The sequence below is a fragment of the Staurois parvus genome, unplaced genomic scaffold, assembly GCF_062004578.1.
Source record: "Staurois parvus isolate SC_StPar_1 unplaced genomic scaffold, SC_StPar_1.0 ptg000919l, whole genome shotgun sequence".
NCBI classification, from domain to species: domain Eukaryota; kingdom Metazoa; phylum Chordata; class Amphibia; order Anura; family Ranidae; genus Staurois; species Staurois parvus.
In genome coordinates, this window is record NW_028318715.1 from 944,937 (window position 1) to 959,784 (window position 14,848).

Genomic DNA, 14,848 nt, shown 5'->3' on the forward strand with positions numbered 1-14,848 from the left:
TGTATACAAAATTATTTTGCAAACTCAGTGTCACGGACAGTAACTGATAGAAGACCCTCTGTGCAATGTGCACAGTGTAAATGTAGAGAGAAGGTTGTACTGCAGAGTCTAAGAACATGCCACAAGATCTTCACCAAAGCACCCCACAAATGGTGATGGACTTTACTGGAGGGTTTACCAGGTTGTGCCCCACGGGCACAACTGTGCATATGGCAGATGACCAGGGGTTAGTACCAGACAGGGGCGGACTGACAACTCATGGGGCAATAGGGGATCATGGGGCCCCTGTGTCCTTGCCCAAACTCAAAAAAGCCTATGAAAAAGGTACCAGGGGCATCTCATGCGGCCCCCTACTGACCCTGGGCCCTCGGGCAGTGCCCGAGTTTCCAAATGGTCAGTCCCCTGGTACCAGAGCATGGTAGAAAGTCAACAGGCAGATTTAGAAAGTGGGACAGGCCAAGCGTCAGGGAAGACAGTGAACAAGCAATATAATATACAAGCCAAAGTCTGTAACCAGAGAAATAGGAATGCAGGACCCCAGGAGACCCACAGACGGTAGCCTTAGGCTAGGAAATGAACCTTTGTGTAAGCTAATGGTTGTTGGCTCGAGCACAGCTAGATAGTGAGATTGATTGATAAGCTGGGTGGGGAGTTGCAGAGAAGCTTTGCTGCTGATCTGTGACACCCAGATATTACCTGGTAAAAGTACCATAACATCATCACTGTACTGCAAAGAACCTGCGCAAAGTGCACAGTTGAGGCTGGGATCAAACGTGTCCTCCCAATACAGGTTGCATACAACAATCTACAAGGGGGATACAAAACTATTCAACCTGCATTTGGAGAGAGAGCACCAGTGACTGGTCTTTTTTACAGGAAACTCCTACACAGGGGCAAAGTGAAAAAGGTTTTTATTCTGGATTACAAGCACAGATCTGTAAGAAATGCACAAAACAGACCAAGATTCAAATAAGAGTAATCATAACTCTTGTATTTAGACAATGTTTAATTTTTTTTTCTTTACGTTAGTTTGTCCTGCCCCTTTGAGTGTTCCCCAGCTGGTGTACTTACTTTCAGCCCCAATCCAGTAATGTTAACTGCGTGGCCCTGCTCTGATCTGTACAGCCTTTCTTTCTCCCATAATGGCATTTCTCTACTGTGTATGTGCTCTGTAGCCCTATTCACTCCTATGATAATTCCCCAACTCAGGGAGCTGGACAAGTACATTTAGGGAGAAAAAAATAAATTACACTTGTCCTTTAAATCCTTGGCATTCCATACAGCCCTCAGGAAAAACATCAAATACATATTGCTTTTGGGTATGGGGAGCATGTGACTTACTTCCCCTCCAATGACAGCACTGGTGTTTGGAAATTGGCTGCTCAGCAGGGGTGTTCTTACCATAAGGCAAACAAGGCATTTGCCTAGGGTGGCATTTCTCAGGGGGGCAGCACTGCCCCTGAGAAGAAGGGATGGAAGAAGGCACACACGCGGCATGGGGACCTGGTGGGTTCCGAGAGAGGCTGCAGGTTTCATGACAGTGTATGCACAGCCTGACTCTCATTCCCGGGGATGTGCGGAGCTGTGAAGGCAAGTGTTTTTCTCTGTCTTGCCGTGGCAGATGGTGGCTGGTGTATGGGGGGCAGTGGTAGTGGAAGGCTCTCCCGTGGGGGGGAGGGCAGGGGTGTTGTTGGTCAATGCCAGGCTCTCTCTGCTGGGGGAGCACCGATTTTTGTGTTGCCTAGGGCAGCACAGATCCTAAATACACCACTGCTGCTCAGGCACCCAGTGCCGTCACATGGGAGCATAACCAGAGTGTTTTGCCACCCTTTGAGGACCAAGGGACGTATTTGTCCCATGTTTTTAATTGCGTGTATCATCTGATTAAGAACTTAAAACTCTTTTTTTTTTTTTTGGTTTGAGTCAAAATATTAGTTCTTATCAACAAACAACAAATGGATCTAGCTTTTTGCCAATTATTTCATGAAATGGCTTAGTTACAGCAACTGAAGTGTACGAACTTTAAAAACAAAAAATTGATTCTTTTGGCGTTCCGTAATCTTATGGTCCTCAAAGGGTTTTGCTTCAAATCCATTCTTTGCTCCCAATAGCCAATATGAGTAATGTGGGAGTGAATGCAAGCTGAATAAAACCTGAGGGGCCAAAATTAAAGTGAACATGTCACTTCGCCCTTAATAGCTAAAGTTCATGTTCAGCTCAACTTTGTATCTTAAAAACAAATTTGACCAAGATGAAAAACATTGTGCATGGGAAGAGGCCCATAGGATCTATAGAGACACAGTATTAACTGGAGTTTTCAAAATAATTCTAACCACATGCAGCATATATAAGTTGTGTTAGCACTCTTGTTGGGATGAATAAATATACAGCGAGGAAAATAATTATTTGATCCCCTGCAGATTTTGTAAGTTTCTCCACTTGCAAAGAAATGAAGGGTCTATAATTTTTATCATAGGTGTGTTTTAAATGATAGAGATGGAATATCAACCAAAAATGTAGAAAATACACAAGATACAAATGCTATAAATGTGTGCAAAATAAGTATTTGATCCCCTACCAACCAACAATAATTCTGTACTCTATAACTTTCACAAAGACTAAACAATATACACTGATTTGGGCTATTTTTACCAAAGAAATTTAGCAGACTACATTTTGGCCTAAATTTATGAAGAACAATTATTTATTTGCAAAATTTTATAAGTCTCCGTGCATACTAGCCTTTTTTTTTCCCTAGAAGTATTAGCGTTTTTTCCTGCTCTTGAAGCTTAATAGTATTGTAAGGGTGTGACGCATGGATAAATCCTGATGTCCAATGTTAACCCCTTCACGCCTAAGGGTAAAACAAATCTAAATGCCTAAGCACAATTCTGCAACGTTGACATGTTAGTAAAACCGTACGTATCGTCACAACTACTTTGTACATCCAGGTGGATTATACCTTGTTTTTTTCAGGACAAATTGGGCTTTCATTTGGTGGTAAATGGTCATGGATAGCTCCTAATTTTTTTTTATTATTAAAGGAAAACTGGGCCAAAATAGTAAAAAAAATCATTTTTTTAAATTTAACTGTGTGTTTCTTGTTACAACCATAACCTACCACCAAAGAACAACCCAAAATACATTCTCCAGTTCTTGACGATCGCAGCGATACCATATATGTGTATGTTATTTGTTGTTTGTACCCGTAGTACAGCCCAGAAACAACAGTGCGCATTTTGTTTTTGTCTTTTTTTTTTATTTATTTTTTTACATAAAACACACTGTCACTGACATTGACATTAACACTACTGACACTGATACCAATTTGTTTTTTAAATTCTGACCTTTGACCCTGACCTTTGCCCTTGACCCTGACCTTTGACCCTGACCTTGACCCAAACACTAACCCTGGTACTGAACTAGATCAAACCTTGATCTAGGTATTTTTCTTTATTTTTTAATATTTATTTATCTTTTTTTTTTTTTTTTTTACAAACTTTTTTTTTCTCTCTCTATGTCAGGAGTTCGAGAGATACAATGTATCTCTCTTCTCCATTCATAGAGAGAGAGAAAACAAGGGGGCCGGGCTGCACAGTGATTGATCACTGTGATAGCCAATCAGAGGCTATCACAGCGATCACGTGACCCGGAATCGGGACACCGCGGTCTTGGTGCTGGGAGCGCGCCGAGCGGCGCACTCCCAGCACAAAGACAGGTACGCAAATCTGCGGCCCCACGGAAAAAAGCCCAGGTCCGCGAGGCCGCATATTTGTGTTACGTCGGCGTCAAGGGGTTAAACTATAATGTGCCTGTAATATGCTCTTTGGTCAGTAGATGGCAGCAAAGTACGAGAATCAAGTTTGCAGAGACCTTTGCTAAAACAGGACCAATACTTATTTACCTTATAAAGTTTAATGAATGCTAATTTAGGGGTTGAGTAGGACCCTCAGAAGGGTCATAGTGAACTGTAAATACAGGTTTGAGGCTGCAATTAGGAAATTACTTACTGCATCACAAACCCTCTGGGAAGGGGAGGAGTTCCTGTGCTGAGGAGGAAGTGAAGTCTGGGTCTGGCTGATGGGTGCTGAGGACGTCTGGAGAATCTGTGTGGGGCCTGGAAGAGGATTTACGGCTCACAGTGGAATCTGGCGACGGCACCTAGGGAAGATTCACCATAACGAGACCAGGAAACAAGTGACTGTATGGTCCGGTTCTGGAGTGGATCAGGGAAAAGCACCAAGAGCCTGCCAGGGAACTGTAAGTGCGGCTTTGCCGCAGCACATCGCACCACACGTGGTCAGTGACATTTTGGATATACCAGAAAGTTACAAGAGACACACTCCACTTTCCTTTGGATTACAAATAGTATCGTGCAATACTTAGGGTACACCCCAACGTTATATCTTGCTCAGGAACATTCAGGCGCAGCCAGGCTGCTTTCTGGACATTGGGGAAAAGTCCGCAAGTAAGGGGTTAGTGTTAGACAGTATTATTCTTACTGTATGGTTATGCGCTGTTATCATTCTGTTTACGTATGCTCAACTACATGATCACTATAACTGTTCAGTAAACGTAATTGTTTTAAAAGAACCACTGTCTGTGTCTGTGTGGCATCGTGTACCCTCTGAATCTGTGAGCCCAGCCCTCGGTCTTCCTTCAGTATTATCCTATGTACACTACTTTAGGCTATTAGTGTTTTTTGAGCTTCAGCTTCTAGGAGCAGACAAAAAAAATTAGAGTTTTTTGGAGTGTTTTTCCATCAGAAAAAAACACTGAACACTCCCAAATGCTTCTAAAATGCTCCTTTTTCCTAGCTCTTTCCAGCTTTTTTTTCATGCATTCTAAAAATGCTCATAAACACTGCTATAAACTGATGCAAAAACACTATTATCAGCATTTTCCATCTAGCGTTTTTTTTTCTGGAATTTTGTGAGCTTATAAAAAATGCTAGTGTGCATGGAGCTGAATAGAAACTTAGAAAAAGTTTTTTTTTTCAAAGTTTTCAGTATGTTTTTGTTTATATAGCAAAAAATAAAAAACCCAGTGGTGATTAACCACTTGCCCTCCTGAGGATTTAGCCCCCTTCCGGACCAGGCCATTTTATGTGTTATGGCGCTGCGTTACTTTAACTGACAATTGCGTGGTCGTGCAACACTGCACCCAAATGAAATGTACGTCCTTTTTTTCCCACAAATTGAACTTTCTTTTGGTGGTATATGATTGCCTGTGTGTTTTTAATTTTTTGTGCTATAAAAAAAAGACCGACAATTTTGAGAAAAAAAATATTTTTGACTTTTTGCTATTAAACATGTCCAATAAAAAAATTTTAAAAATCAAATTTCGTCATAAATTTAGGCCAAAATGTATTCTTCTACATGTCTTTGCTAAACAAAATCCCAATATGTGTAAATGAATTGGTTTATGTGAAAGTCATAGCGTTTACAATAGCGGTATATATACTGACATCCCCAGTGACACCAATACAGTGATCAGTGCTAAAACAAAGCACTGACACTGTACTAATGGCACTGGGTAGAAAGGGGTTATCATGAGGGGCGATCAAAGGGATAACTGTGTGCTGTTTTACATAGTGCTGTGTCCGTGTGCTTCACTGTAAGCACACTGCTTTGTATGGCAGTTCTCTTCCCCGTCGGAGATGTTCAGCAATCACCAGGTGCTGGAGAGTAATCACCGGCTGGGACCCGGTGATTGACAGCCGCGGCCGCCAATGGCGGTGTGGGTAGAGTGCGCACCCCCTACCCGGAAATTCAAAATCATGTATATATACGTGAATTTGCTCACCCGTGCCGCCCTGTAGCAGTATGTCTGCTATAGGGCGGTCGGGAAGCTGTTAAATGCCACAAAAAGAAAGCTTGATTTATGTGAAAAAGCATGATATAAATTTACATTTAAATTGGGTACAGAATTGCCTAATCGAGCAATTGCCAGTTAAAGTAGCACAGTGCTGAATAACAAAAAAATGTCCTGGTCATGAAGGGGGTAAAACCTTTTGGAGGTCAAGTGTTTAATGTTGGTTCTGATAGAAAGGTGTCAGAAGACACAATACATGACAGTTTGTTGTATATCCACAGATCAGTCAGAGTACCCAAGCTAAACCGTTTCCACAGCCAAAAGTGCCTACAATGGGCATGTGAGCATCAAAACTGGGCCACGGAGCAATGAAAGAAGGTGGTCCGGTGTGATGAATTCAAGAATGGTTGGAGGAGCACAACAACAATCTGTGAGCAGATACTCTGGTGATTGGAGCAGAGCCAGACGGATGTCACATCTGTCCTTGTTCAGTTTCTGCCTGGCGGACATGAGTGGACCCCTGTAAGCTCTATGAGGGGCCGGGAATAAACAGACTCTGCTGGCCATTTACATTAGGTTTCCTCTGATACGGTCTGTCAAAATGGAAAAGGAAGCAGCGGGAGCCACTGGTTCCTGTTGCTGTCAGTTAAATCCTGAGTTGATGGAGTGAGAAGTGGGGCTGAGCCACAATGTCTTTGTCAATGGACAAAGGCAGTGGGACTCAAGAATCGAGCACACAGGTGTGCCACAAAAGGAAGTATGGCTGCTGATAAGGGGGTACCTCCGAGCCTTCTGTAGGGGGCCCGGGCCCTTCACTGTGTCAGGAGGGGCCTGGCCAGCCAGCAACTTCAAGTTTCATCTTAATGCAGTAGCTAAGACCTCCAGTGCTGGCCACTTGCATCGCCGCTCACTACTGTCAGCTGTCACTTATAAAACACAGAAGCCTGGCTTCTGTGTTTTATAAGTGACAGCGATCTTCTCCCAGCGGCACACTAAACCCTCCCTGCTCATCAAACTGGGGGGGGGGGGGTACTTGGTGCGGAGGAGGGGGCGGGGTAGGGAGAAGAGAAGAGCTCTGTACTGGGGAGGAGGAAGCAGAAATTTGGGAACAAAGCTCTGTATTGGGGGGGAAGTTGTTAACTGGCCTGTGAGATATGCAGACCTGCACTCTGTACATAACATAATCTTTAATTCTGTGATCTGATTGTAACACACTCCTGAATTCTGCACTGTGAATGTAGCGCACTGTTGAACTCTGCACTCTGTAACAGCGCACTCCTGAACCCCGCACTCTATATGTAGCCCAATCCTGAGCATTCTGTTCGTAGCGCACTCCTGAGCCCTGCATGCTGTACGTAGCCCAATCCTGAGCCCCGCACTCTGTACATAGCGCACTCCTGAGCCATGCACACTGTATGTAGCCCAACCCTGAGCCCCACATTCTGTAACAGCGCACTCCTGAGCCCTGTACGCTGTATGTAGCCCAATCCTGAGCCCCGCACTCTGTAACAGCGCACTCCTGAACCCCGCACTCTATATGTAGCCCAATCCAGAGCCCCGCACTCTGTACATAGCGCACTACTGAGCCCAGCATGCTGTACGTAGCCCAATCCTGAGCCCCGCACTCTGTAACAGCGCACTCCTGAACCCCGCACTCTATATGTAGCCCAATCCAGAGCCCCGCACTCTGTACATAGCGCACTACTGAGCCCTGCACGCTGTACGTAGCCCAATCCTGAGCCCCATGCTCTGTACGTAGCCTAATCTTGAACCCCACACTCTGTATGTAGCACAATCCTTAATTCTGAGTTCTGTACGTAGCACTCTCCTGAGCCCCGCACTCTGTAAGTAGCCCAATCCTGAACCCTGCACTCTGCACCTAGCCCAATCCTGAACCCCCCACTCTGTACCTAGGCCAATCCTGAACCCCACACTCTCTACCTAGCCCAATCCTGAACCCTACACTGCATGCAGCCCAATCCTGAACCCTGCACTCTGTACGCAGCCCAATCCTGAGCCCTGCACTGTGTACGTATCCCAATCCTGAACCCCCCACTCTGTACCTAGGCCAATCCTGAACCCCACACTCTCTACCTAGCCCAATCCTGAACCCTACACTGCATGCAGCCCAATCCTGAACCCTGCACTCTGTACGCAGCCCAATCCTGAGCCCTGCACTGTGTACGTATCCCAATCCTGAACCCTGCACTCTGTAAGTAGCCCAATCCTGAATCTTTTTTTTTTTTTTTTTTGGAAACTAAAATGTATGGCTTTACAATCCCTTTAACTCAAAAAAGTACCTTCTTTTGCTTTCAGGGTTGTTACGATAGTTCTCCATAGTTCCACTGTATATAGGAATGTAGCCACCCTCTCTTGCTCACTCCTGAGGTGGAACGAGGAACTATGGGATTTGTAGTGTGCATAGAGCAGATTATAAATTCTCATCACTCCATTCAAAAGTAAACATTTTCTTAAAATGCTGGGATATTTATTAAAACAATTTCTAAAGTTTTGCTTTAACACAATGATACACCAGCACCTTTCATATACATAAAAACAAATGCTTACAGGGTGTGCACAATGTTTTTTTTGCTAATCAACATAATTGAGTGAGAAGGAAAACACATCAATTAAAACGTCACAGAAAAAAATTACATTTATTTTGGATTGCTTGCTTGTATCAGGTGTGAAAATCTAGCACACTTCATGCAATAGCAAGAGTGGTAGGATTAATCCTCTAATATTTATGTTTTTTTTATCCAGCACTATCCTTCTTATGTCACTGACTTCATGCGGATACACGGAAAGAGGTGCCCCAGTGGGAGATCTCTACCTTTCTCTGTGTCTGTAAGTGAGCACTTAAATTACATTTTGACAAACCTCCACCCTCTTATCCTCCTTAACAAGAAGTGGAGAGCTTAGCAAAATTTGCAAAGATCTGATAATTCTATTGTGGTTTTGAAAACCTCCATAACAGTGAAATTAGTGAGCATGTAAAGCTGGTTCACGTGTTGATTTCCACATTGTATTTAGATCATTTAGAGCCTACTTCTATTAGTCTGAATAATTGTAAACTTACTTTGTAAAAAAAATCCCACACATTTATTTCCTTGTACTCTGTGACATGTATTCTCTATGCCCTGTAAATAGGCACTGCAGCATCACAGAATTAACCTCTTCACGTCTAAGGAAAACAAATGTTGATGTCAAAGCACAATTTGGCAATTTTGACATGTGAAAGTAAAACCGTACATATCATCACAACTACTTTGTGCATCCAGGTGGATTATACCTTGATTTTTTTCAGGACAAATTGGACTTTCTTTTACTGGTAAATGGTGGTGGATACCTGATTTTTTTTTTTTTTTAATTAAAAGAAAAACTGGCCCCAAATAGTAAACAAAAAAATATTTGTAACCATTTTAATACTGTCCTATAGTAGAAGTAATGCTACAGGGCGCTGCTCTGTGCAAAGTCACATAAATATATGTGATTTTGCATCCCTGGGTAGGGGGCACACACGCCACCCTACCTGCACTGTCATTGGCTCCCGGGGAGATGTCAGTCATCGGGTCTCAGCCATCGATTCATGGCCAGGACTCAGTGATTGGAGGAGCAGCTGACAGGGAAGAGATCTGACTGTAAACAACACAGATCTCTCTCCTGTCAGCAGGGACATGCTGCTTTCAATCTCTCTCCAAAGCAGCACATTCCCTAGAAACACAGCACACACAGTAAGCAAAAAACAGTGCACAGCTAACCCTTTGATCAGCTCAGATGTTAACCCCTTGCTGCCCAGTGTCATTAGTACAGTGATCAGTGCTTTAGCACTGATCTCTGTATTAGTGTCACTGGGGATGTCAGTGGCAGTCAGTTCCCACCCAGTGTCAGAATGCCCGCCGCAGTCCCACTATAATGCGCTGATTTTTTTTAAACCTACCTAAAAACACATGAACATCGATACTAATATATAAATAAAAAAGAAACTGACCCTGACCTGTACTTAAACACTAACCCAGATCAAAGTATTTTTTTTTTTTTTATTTCTCTCTGCAAGGATAATAAATATACTATATGATTAAGGTCTACAGCAGGGGTTTGATTTAAAAGCCACCGAGGTCCAGGCAGTAAAATTTTCATGCATCAAAGGTCCAAATCTCATGTAGGCCCCAGTGGTGCATTTTCGTATACACCAAACCATGTGTTGCTGCAGTGTGGACCTCTTCGTGTTTCTTGCAGGTAGTGCCGCCTATTAAAATGAATGGGCCAACCTACCCACGATTCATGCACCAAATGCACATGTACAGATCTGAACCTGTTCTTATATCAGTGTCCTCAATCCCCACTGCACATCACAGTCTGCTCTTCATTCACATCAAGATCCCCTCTTGATGAGGGTCCTCAGCTCCCCCTTATCACCCCACTCCACCCCTTTCACAGTAATGTTCTCTTACTTCCACCGCTTAACAGTACTGTCCTCTGCCTCCTTAACTGAAGCGTACTCTGCCCTTTTTTACATCATCCCCCCACATTACTGTCCTCAGACATCCCCCAGCACATTACTGCACTTATCCCCCCCATGTTACTATCCTCAGCCCCCCTGTGGGAGCCAGAATTATTGTTGGCTGGTAGGGGATCAAATACTTACTGGCTCTGTGGCTTACGTATGTATTTGCAAATGTGTGCTAACTAAACCCCTGTTTTTAAACAGGTTAATTTGGTCTTTGATAGTTGGCTAACTGGCTGGCAGATTGAACTGGCTTTTCTTATCCCCCTCTGTTGATAAGTTATACCTATCCACATTCCTTGCCGACAATGGCCATTATTAGACTGGGGTAGGCTGGCAAGTTGAACTGGATAGCCCTACTTTTTCACGTAGTGACGCCTTCCATGTTCACGGTTTAAAAAGCCAGTTGTAGACCTGGGTAGGTGACCAGTTTTTTGTAGATCAAATACTTAGTTTACTCACTAAACAGCAACACCAGTAGAATTATGGAAGTCCTTGTGAATTTTAGGCAGGGTATATAGGACTGTAGTCACAGGATGGTCACATATTAGAGTTAGGCTGACCCTACAGTATATAACCTGCTGGTGTACCATCAAGTATGAAGTGCAGGAGTCCGCCTGATTTAACAACAACTAAATGCAGACATCTACAGATAACTGGCATTTCTTCTTCAGTTACATACAGCATCCTATGCTGTACCATCAGTGCTATTATCTTTACTTAGTAAGTGTAGTGCAGCATGCAGAATAAAACACATCAATGGTAAAACCTATATTTATTTTACCCCAAGCTCAATAAATGCCAGTACAGTATTGTGTATGCATGTATCCTGTCTTGCGTATTCAAATATCTTCAAGTACAGAAATCTATGTATGCCTATGTGGAAGAGTTGGGGTGCTGTAGTCCAAATACAAGGTGAGCGGTCCACAGTGCCAACTCTGCTACTTTATTTCAGTAGGCGTGTTAGACCCGTTGCACACGGGCATCATAATTTGTGACACCCATGTGCAAGGGGTCAAAACTGTGTGTAAAAACATCAGTAATATGGAGTAAAGGCGAGCTAAATTCTTCATTGCCAGTATTGTGGCCTCTTGCACACGGCATGTTCCTGAGTAAACATGAGTAAATTATGACACTCATGTGCAAGGGGCCTAAATGAGTAAACAAGAGAGTAAGTTACTGCATTCAAATGTAAAATTTTCTGTTTTTGTTTTACTGCTCTGTACTCAACACTGTTACTGATCTTTACTCTAGCTGTGTTCAATGTCCCATAGACAATGATGCATCTAATATCAGATCAGTTAAAAAAAAAACTCAGCATTTTCTACACCTGTGTACAACAGATCTTACTGGCAGATAAATGCAGCCACCCCATCCAAGGACTGGTAAGCAGCAATATTTCACCAATATGACATTCTTAGTTATCTCAAGGTTCTAATTAGCATCTATAATAGCCTGACCTGCTCTACATTGCTTTGTTCTGTTTTTGCAAACATTTTTGTTTTTTTAATTCTTTATTTGAATTGAGTTTTCCATTTATTTCCCAAAGTTTTTGAGCACGCCAATGGGAACATTATACAGTCCAAGCTGGGAAAAATCAGGTTTATAAAAATACGCACATATTCTAGTTACCACTTTGTGAAAGAGATTGTGGATTGCTTTCAGATTCCTCACTCCCCCACCCCCCCAACTGAGGATGCTTAATGACCTTCATAACGCCTTAAACATTCATCACTGTACTGTAAACTCACTGAGATAAATAACCATATTTGAAGAAATCATTCCAAAAAGCAGTAAAAATGTGACAAACATGCTTGAGCTAAAAGCAAACTTTTTTTTCAATAATTTGGATATACCAAAGGGAAGGTTACAACCGTCAATTTTCTGCCATCTTCGTACCATCGGCGAGTCTTCCTGTCAGCACTTGTTCCATAGCCAAAAAACAGGACGTGAGAGGAAATCACTCCAAAAAAGGAGGATGATTTCCCCTTTATTCACGTGCTAGTGACAAATCAAAAAGTTGAGATTTTATTTCACTTTCCCTCTATAACAGTAAACAGGACGATTAAGCCTCCTGCACACTGCTGCCTAAACACAGCATCTTTTTTTACGATCTTAAATGCAGACTATTGTTTTCCATGCATCTGTACACTCAGGTACATAAAACATGCACCAAGTATAGATCAGAAGAAAATAAAAATTCAGAAATTTGCATTGCTGTCAGTATTTTACATACACTATATTGCCAAAAGTATTGGGACACCCCTTCAAATCGTTGGATTCTGGTGTTCCAATCACCTCCAGGGCCACAGGTGTATAAAATGAAGCATCTAGGCATGCAGACTGCTTCTACAAACATTTGTGAAAGAATGGGTCGCTCTCAAGAGCCAAATGAATTCAAGCGTGATAGGTTGCCATCCGTGAAATTGCTTTGCTACTAAATATTCCACTGTCCACTGTTAGTGGTATTATAACAGAGTGGAAGCAACTGGGAACAACAGCAACTCAGCCACAAAGTGGTAGGCCACGTAAAATGAAAGAGAGGGCTTAGCGCATGCTGAAGTGTGCAGAAGTCACCAACTGTCTGCAGAGTTCATAGCTAAAGACATCCAAACTTCATGTGGCCTTCAGATTAGCACAACAGTGCTTAGAGAACTTCCATGGCCGAGCAGCTGCATCCAAGTCTTACATTACCAAGTACAATGCAAAGCGTCCAATGTAGTGGTGTTAAGCACGCCACTACGGGACTCTAGAGCAGTGGAGACATGTTTTCTGGAGTGACAAATCACACTTCTCTGTCTGGCAATCCGACTGACATATCTGGGTTTGGTGGTTGCTGGGTGGACGGTACTTGCCTGACTGCATTGTGCCAAGTGTAACGTTTGGTGGAGGGGGGGGGGTCAGGGGATTTTGGTATGGAGTTGTTTTTCAGGGACTGGGTTTGGCCCCTTAGTTGCAGTAAAGGGAACTCTTAAGGTGTCGGCATATCAAGACATTTTTGACAATTTCATACTCCCAACTTTGGAACTGACTGACTTCAATCCAATAGAACACCTTTGGGATGAATTAGAGCAGAGACTACAAGCCAGGCCTTCTCGTCTGATATCAGTGCCTGACCTCACAAATGCGCTTCTAGAATGGTCAAATATTCCCAAAGACACTTCTAAACCTTGTGGACAGCCTTCCCAGAAGAGTTGAAGCTGTTATAGCTGCAAAGTGTGGGCCAACTCAATATTGAACTCTACAGACTAAGACTGGGATGCCATTAAAGTTCATGTGCGCGTAAAGGCAGGTATCCAAATACTTTTGGCAATAGTGTACTTACAATAAACCCCTAACACAACAAAATATTGCATTCTGGGATCTAGAATTTGATGTGCATGCAAATACGTGTACAATAAAAAATGTGGTCAGGAATAATAATCAGTATAGTTTGCAAGTACCCTCAGGGAGGGTAACACTCTAACAGGGACACAGGCAAAAATACCTGAGAAGTTCCCTTTTAAAAACAAAGAAAGAATGGGGCTTTGCCCATCATTATACTTTAAAAGTATGGCCATTCACCAGGTATATCCAAGAAATGTTGTACTCCACCTTATTTTATATAACGGCCAAAAAATGAGTTTGTTCTACAAACATGCCTCACCATATTATCATACAAAGGCCATAATGAAGAGGTTTTGGTCTATACCATGTGGCAGTATTTCTCTATGCAGAAACAGTCAAATACTGGGAGCATTATAAGGGTCTAGTAAAACACCCTAGTCAAACCTAAGATTTCCTTAACATACAAGTGATAGAAAGTACCTTATTTACATTAAGTCCTTGCTATGGCTATGTGGGACTTTATGCCATTAGGATTTAAAAGGGGAGTTTACCTTTAATGGTTTTCTGGGAATGCTGTGCACTGAAGAGTGTTTCTCATTCACATTAATTACTTTAAATGGATTCCTTATAAGCTATGATCCCATGTCTATGGGGGGTGTTTTTGTCTACCTAAAGGATAAAGGGTGTTGGTGGATAATTTCTGTAGGGAGGGAAGGACACCTCTGGGCCTTTACAATATGCAATATAATAAATGGGAGAATGCCAAACAGCCACTAGCTCCTGTAGGTTTGGATGCATGCCATTTGATACGGCTTAGGAGTGAACTGCAGATGTTGCATACTGCTGTATTATCACATTTCCTATGACAGCCAGAATTCTAATCACACAGGTATCTAAAAACAGCATATTTCGATGCAAACACTAAGTAAGCATCTAAACACAGCACTCTAGGAATATGCAACAAGCATTTGGAATGAGGTCAGCAATGACAGCCTCCATATTCTTATGATAGATTTAATTTAGATCTCATGTAAAAGCAGCAACCACATGATATATCCTGCTTTGACTGCTGCCAGAGGGACCCAGAAAGTCTCCATTCCTTCACCTTCATGAAGAACCAAATGTTATGCTGTCAAAGTATCCAGGGAAGATGTGATGTTATGTGTACATAGAAGGATTGAAAGGCAAACAAAAGCCCCA